The sequence below is a fragment of the Stenella coeruleoalba genome (genome assembly GCF_951394435.1).
Source record: "Stenella coeruleoalba genome assembly, chromosome: 3".
Classification (NCBI taxonomy): Eukaryota; Metazoa; Chordata; class Mammalia; order Artiodactyla; family Delphinidae; genus Stenella; species Stenella coeruleoalba.
In genome coordinates, this window is record NC_137148.1 from 172,421,776 (window position 1) to 172,428,677 (window position 6,902).

Consider the following 6,902-nt stretch of genomic DNA (forward strand, 5'->3'; position numbering starts at 1 on the left):
TCCGGCATGATCTCAGCTGGTTCCTTACCTTTCATACATCTGAAAAGACCCTGTTTCCAAGTAAGGTCACAGGTTCCGGGCCACCGCTCAGCCCGTCCAGGGAAAGAGAACCGAGGCTGCACCGAGGGGCTTGGCTTTGGGGATGGGTCCCTGGGATGGACGAGAGCATCATTCACGGGGGAAGGGGTGCAGGTGAGGGTGGGGGCACGGCACCTGCAGACGCCCGTGGGAGCCTTCCTGCAGGGGAGGCTGGGCTGAGAGCATCCTCAGGGGGATCCGAGGGGAGGGGCTGACCTTGGGAGCAGCGACAGGTCACCTCTGGTGACAGGAGGCCGGCGGACCAGGCAGGTCCTGCGAATTGTGAGTAGTTGATAGCTGACAGCTTCTCACCAGCTGTCCTCCAGCTCCGGGTCCCCTGGGCACTGCGAGCACTGGGGTTGGAGCATCTTCTGAGGACCTTCCGGGGTGCTGCGGGGTGTGGAGCAGCCTTGCTGGCCCCACCCCCTTGATGCCAGTAGCCCCCCAGTTGTGATGACCACAGACGTCGCCAGACATGGCCCCATGTCCCCTGGGGGCAGGACCACCCGGGTGAGATTCCTGCTTTAGCTGCAAGATTTGACCTGGCAGATCTGTTCTCAGTGGAAGTCAAGAGCAGCAACTGAACTAGAAAACTTGATGAAGGTTTTTTTTTTTTTTTAATCTGATTGAGGGATCAAGTACCCTCAGTTTCATGCCAAAGCATCGAGGCTGATGGAAGTCACTTCCAGGAGTAAGAACATGAAACAAAAAAAACCAGAAAGTTTTTAAAAGGGGACTTGCCTGGGCGTCCAGTGGTTGAGACTCCGCGCTCCCGATGCAGGGGGCCCAGGTTTGATCCCTGGTCAGGGAACTAGATCCCACATGCTGCACGGCGTGGCCAAAAAAAAAAGGTAACTGGAAGCGATTTAACTTTGCTATGGAGAAAATGAATGATTGATCAGGATTACATTTGATTTGTAGAGTTTACTCCGAACCTACTCAAAGAAACTCATCAGTTGGGGGGCGGTGAATCTGGGTTTAGATGCTGTCTTTCATCAACAAAGACCCAGGGGCCAGGGGGCAGGTGGAAAGGTCCATGTAACAGATGACCACAGACTGGGTGGCTTAACACGGGCAGGAACTGACGCCCACGTTCTGGAGGCCTGAGCGCAAGGCTGAGGTGTCACAGGGCCCTGCTCCCTCTGAGACCTTTGGGGGGACCCTTCCTGCCTCTCCCAGCTCAGTACTGTTATTTACTATATCAGGATTGAAGACAGAAAATTTTGAAACATTTGTTAATGTCATTTAAAAAATAAACTCATTACATTTGAACTTTTTTTTTTGAAGTATAGTTGATTTACAATGTTACGTTAGTTTCAGGTGTACAGCAAAGTGATTCAGGTATACATACATGTATATCTATTCTTGTTCAGATTCTTTTCCATTATAGGTGTTTTTTTAACATCTTTATTGGAGTATAATTGCTTTACAGTGGTGTTTCCATTATAGGTTATTAAAAGGTATTGAGTATAGTTCCCTGTGCTATACAGTAGGTCCTTGTTGTTTATTTTATATACTGTAGTGTGTATATGTTAATCCCAAATTCCTAATTTGTCCCCCCCTTCCCCCTTTGGTAACCATAAGTTTGTTTTCTATGCCTGCATTTTAACGTTTTTAAAAACCACATTTTCCAAAAATAAAAATAAAAGGATGAGTGACATTGCTTTCATTTTTCGAATCTCTGACTTGTGGGTTCAGAGAAGAGGAGCTGGATTCGCCCGTGGGCTCCTTTGCAGCAGGATGACTTGGACCCGAGACACAGATTGAGGGTGAAAGGTTTACCCGGGAGGCGGAAGGCATAAATGAGCAGGTCACAGCCGTGGGCAGTCAGGAGGGCTCAGTCCCTCAAGGACCCTGCCTCAGGTTGTCTGCCCACGGGGGGTGCGCTGGGGGCGTTCATCCTCCAGCTCACACACCTGGGCTGGGGGCCGGGGGGCCTTGACTCTGCCCTCAGGTGGAGAGTGCTGGTCTGTGTGCCTGCGTCTGTGTGTGTGGACGTGCGTGTGTGTGTGTGTTTGTGGGGAATGTGTTTGTGTCTTGTTATGAGTTGAATTGTTTCTCCTCGTCACCCCCCCCCCAAATTTGTATGTTTAAGTCCTAAACCCTAGGACCTCACGGGGGGCATATTTGGAAATAGGGTCATTGCATGTGGGATTAGTTAAAATGAGACTATAGTGGAATGGGGTGATCCAAACGCCAGTATGGCTGGTGTCCTTATCCAAGGGGGAGTTTGGACACAGACAAGACACACAGGCAGGGAGAACACCGGGGGTGGTTGAAGTGATGCTGCCACAGCCAGGGAACCACCAGAAGCTCAGAGAAGGGCCTCCCCTCTCCCCTTCAGGGGGACACCTCAGCCTTGGACTTCCAGTCTCCAGAACCAGGAGAGAATAGATCTCTGTTGTTGAAGCCACCCAGTCTGGGTGCTTTGTTACAGCCGTCCCCAGACACACACACGGATGGGTTGTCCTGTCGCCTGGCCAGTCTTCATCTCTGCTCCTGTGACCCCAGCCGTCACCAACCAGGTCCTTCACCCACAACCCAGAATGTCTCCCCACTGCCTCGTGGCTTCTGTTCACCCATCGGGTAAGCCGGGCATCTCGCCTCAAGCATCAGAAACCACCTCCGGCTGTCTCGAGACGGCCCAGGAATTCATTGGAATTGATTTTTCAGAGTAAATTGATATAGGAATTTAGCAGATACCCAAGGAATTGGTGAGAGGCTGGAGACCCTGAATCAGACCCCAGACCAGGAGTGAAGGTGGCTGTGAGGACCAAGAGATGCTAATAGAACATCATCTTTTAAAGCATCCTGCGTGGTGAGAGGGTAGGAGGATGGCCTTGCCCCTGGAGTGAGCTGGTGGGAGCTGGCTCCAGGCTCCAAATCCAGAACAGGACTGTTCAGTGGCTGTTTTAGTCTCCTGGGGCTGCTTAACAAATTAACACAAACACCGTGGTTTAAAAGAGCAGACCTGGGCTTCCCTGGTGGCACAGTGGATAAAGAATCTGCCTGCCTAATGCAAGGGACATGGGTTTGATCCCTGGTCCGCGAAGATCCCACATGCTGTGTAGCAACTGAGCCTGTGTGCTGCAAGTAATGTGCTGCCACAACTAAGACCCAGTGGAACCACATAAATAATTTTTTTTTTTTAAAGAGCAGAAATTTGGGGATTCCCTGGCAGTCCAGTGGTTAGGACTCTGCGCTTCTGCTGCTGGGGGCCTGGGTTTGATCCCTGGTTGGGGAACTAAGATCCTGCAAGTCATGTGGCGTGGCCTAAAAAAAAAAAAAGAAAAAAGAAAAGAGCAGAAATGTATTCCCTCCTGTTTCTAGAGGCTGGAAGTCTGAAATCAGGGTGTCAGCTGGGCTGGTTTCTTCTGAAGCCACCAGGGAGAATCTTTTCCATGTCTTTCCCGGCTTCTAGTGGGTCCAGAAATCCTTGTCATTCCTTGGTTTGTAGACACATCACTCCAATCTTTGCCTCTGTGGTTACGTGGCCTCTCCCTGTGTGTCTGTGTCCAAATGTCCCTCTTCTTACAAGGACACCAGCCATTGCATCAGGGCCGCCCTAATCCAGTGCGATCTCATCTTAACTTGATCACGACTGCAAAGACCCAATTTCCAAATAAGATTGCATCCCAGGTCCCAGGGCTCAGGACTTCAACATACCTTTTGGGGACCACAATTCCTAACAGTGGCTAAATCTGGGTGCACATCTGTATGCGTTTCCTGGGGTGGCCGTAACAAAGTACCACAAACTGGGTGGCTCAAATCAGCTATTTATCCTCTGAGGGTCCTTCCTGCCTCTTCCAGCTTCTGGGGGCTCCAGGTATCCTTGGTTTGTGGACATATCCCTCCAGTCTCTGCCTCCGTTTTCATGTGGCTGTTTTCTCTATGTGTCCCTCTTCTTATAAGGACGCAAGGCATTGGATTTAGGGCCACCCTAATTCAGCATGACCTCATCTTAACTAATTACATCAGCAAACACCCTATTTCCAAGAAGGGTCACATTCTGAGGTTCCAGGTGGATGTGAATTTGGGCGGATGCTATCCAACTCTCTACCTTGCCCAGGCCTTGGCCCCCGGTAGTGGGGCGAAGGAGCTCCTCATGGGGGCTCCTTGGGGACAGGTAGGACATTATATGCCCGATGCTCGGGTGACTAAGGCTTCCTGGTTTGGTGGGATTTTTGGGATTTTAGCAATGAAAGGTCCGGGTCCCAGGAGACCCGGGTATATTGGGGTGCTTGGTCACCCTACACTGTGTCTCAACAATGGGGGGTGGTGGATGCCAGAGAAACCACACAATGGCAGAAGGTCACCATCTGGGTCACATCTCACACAAGTCATGTACCTTGGCCTCCATCCGCTGAGCAGTCCTAGAGGAGGATCTGATTGGCTCATGCTGGGCCAATCAGAGATGGCTGGGAAGTCACATGGTACAGACCTGGTTGCTGGGGGCTGTTCTCAGAGGATGGGGAGGCCCCTGGGGTGAACAGTTTGCTCCGGAGTGCTTCTGCATCCTCAAGGCCTTGGTTTCTTCCTGGTGTCTTCTGGCCTCAGTTTTCCCTCCATAGCTCACAATGACCAAAGAGAGAAATCTGATTTGTCCCAATCACTGGTGAGCTTATGGCGCCAGGCCTCGCCTGCAGCCACTGGGATTGAGGGGGGGTGGTGCTGGGCCCACCCTCTACCCACTGGTGGAAGGCAGCAGCATTGGAGGTTTGAAGCTGGGAGACACTGGGCACGTCACTTGGCCTCTGTAATCCTCCGTTTCCACAGCTCGAAAATGGAAATGTATGTGTCCAAGTTCCTGCCCCACTGGGGCAGAGGCCTGGCTGCAGGGAGGGCTAATTCCATTCAATTCAACAAAAGCTAACCGGGGCACCCGCTTGTGTCTGTGGGCTGGCGCTGGACACCAGGACGCAGCCCTGATTCTGTCCTGGGGTCTCTCCATGCACCTGCCTCTTACAAGGGTAAAGGAACAGAAAGGGGTGCTTCCTGCTTGTCTCTTCCCCGAAATCTACAGCTGTTTGGGATTTATTGGGAGGCTGGGATGTTGTTCGACTTTCCCTGGTAGATGGGTAGGGGTGGGGGGAGGGGGCAATGTGGAGACTAGCTCATCCTCTTTGCAATGTTCTTATTATTTTATCGAGAGCCCCAAATGGGCTGTTTCCTACCCCAGCTTCCCCAAATGGTGTCCCCATGATCAAAGCCAAAAGGAAGCAGGAACATGTGGTGCACCTTTGAAGTGGGTTAAAAAAGAGGGAGCATGAAAGGCTGTTTGCTTTTTCAAAGATCCCAAGTGATTAGAGAGAAATATGTCCATTTGAGGCAGAAGGTCCTATGCTGGCAGGTCTTTTATTCACTAATTCATGGATTCTCATGATGTACCCGAGGGGGCTATCGTTAGTTACAACTTGCAAACGAAGATGCAGAGGACCCGAGGGGGTTAGTGACCTACTCATAGTCACAGAGCCTTTGGCTGGCACAACCCCAGTCCCGTGGCCTTTCTGCATTCTTTCCTTTGCACAAGCCCCCCTGCCTTTTACAGGGACAAGGCTGGAGCTCGGGTTTAAGGCTCAAATACATCTGGAGGAGAGGCCACCATGCCTCCTGCTCCCCTGGGAGTTGAGCACCTGTGGGCAGATTTTTTTTGAACGTCAAGAGTAGGTGCCTACAGGCACAGCAGTGAGCAAAACAGATTCAGTCCATGTTCTTTGCACAGCTGGTGGAAGCCTTTGATTTGAAACAAAGTTAAGGCTCAGGTTGGAGAGGGTGAGGATGCAGTGAGAAAGGACAACAGGGGAACGTGGCTTGGGCTTCCCGGAGGCGGTGACATTGCAAGTGGGGCTGAAGGAGGAGGACTGGGGCAGGACAAGCCCTAAACCGTTGTCATTTCGCCGCCCCCCGCCAGTTTAATTCTCCTCCCCCGTTTTTGGCTGCTGAGACCATGGAAATCTTCTTCCCGTCTGCTAGATCTAGCTCTTAGCCCTTAGGGCCTGGCCCTTGGTCACTCTGCCCCAAGTCACCTTGTAACACCATCTGAAACCGTCGTGTCCATTTATTCACCGTCCTGTCCATCCCCCGGCTCAGCACTTAGGACTCGCTGGGAATCCATGCCAAGAGCCTAGCTCACCATTCTATTTTCAGAGCCGCTGGCAGGCACTTAATAAAGACGAGAATGAGTGAGTCTCCTCCAACGGTAAAAATGCCCCGCCGGAGGAGGCCCTGTCCCGGGGGGAGCAGACACTCACTGCAGGGCCCTTGCCAGTCGCCCCATCCCCAAGCTTCCTCTCGGTCCGGGGTGGACTGACAGTGCGTGAGCCAGCACTCTGCAGACGACACTTGTTGAGCGCCAGCTGCGTGCCAGGGCCCGTGCTCGGCCGGAAGGCCCAGCTGGACCAGTGCCTTGGGTGACCCCCTCCTTGGCTCCTCGCTTACGTCACTGTTTCTTAGGACGCGGAGAAGCGCCGCCAAGCCTCTCGCCCGTCGACCTAAAGTCCTCGCCCCCGCCGGTCCCACCCAGCCGACTCCCGCCGCCCGCTCCGGAAGTCGGCCTGCCCCGCGCTGACCACGCCCCGCGGCACCGCCCGGCCGTGACGTCAAGTGGCGAGACCTTGACGTCACAGGAGCGCGGTGGGGCGGTGTCCGGGCGACCGGCCACGCGTCGCCACGGCAACGGCAGGGTGGGCCAGGGCCGGCGGCGGGAGCCCCGCCTCCCAGGAGGGTGGATGGGGTCCGGTTCCTTCACCCCGCCCGTGCGCGCCCTCGCGGCCGCGCGCCTCCAGTGGTCCCGGGGGCTGCGGCCCGGCCGCGCTAGAGCGGCC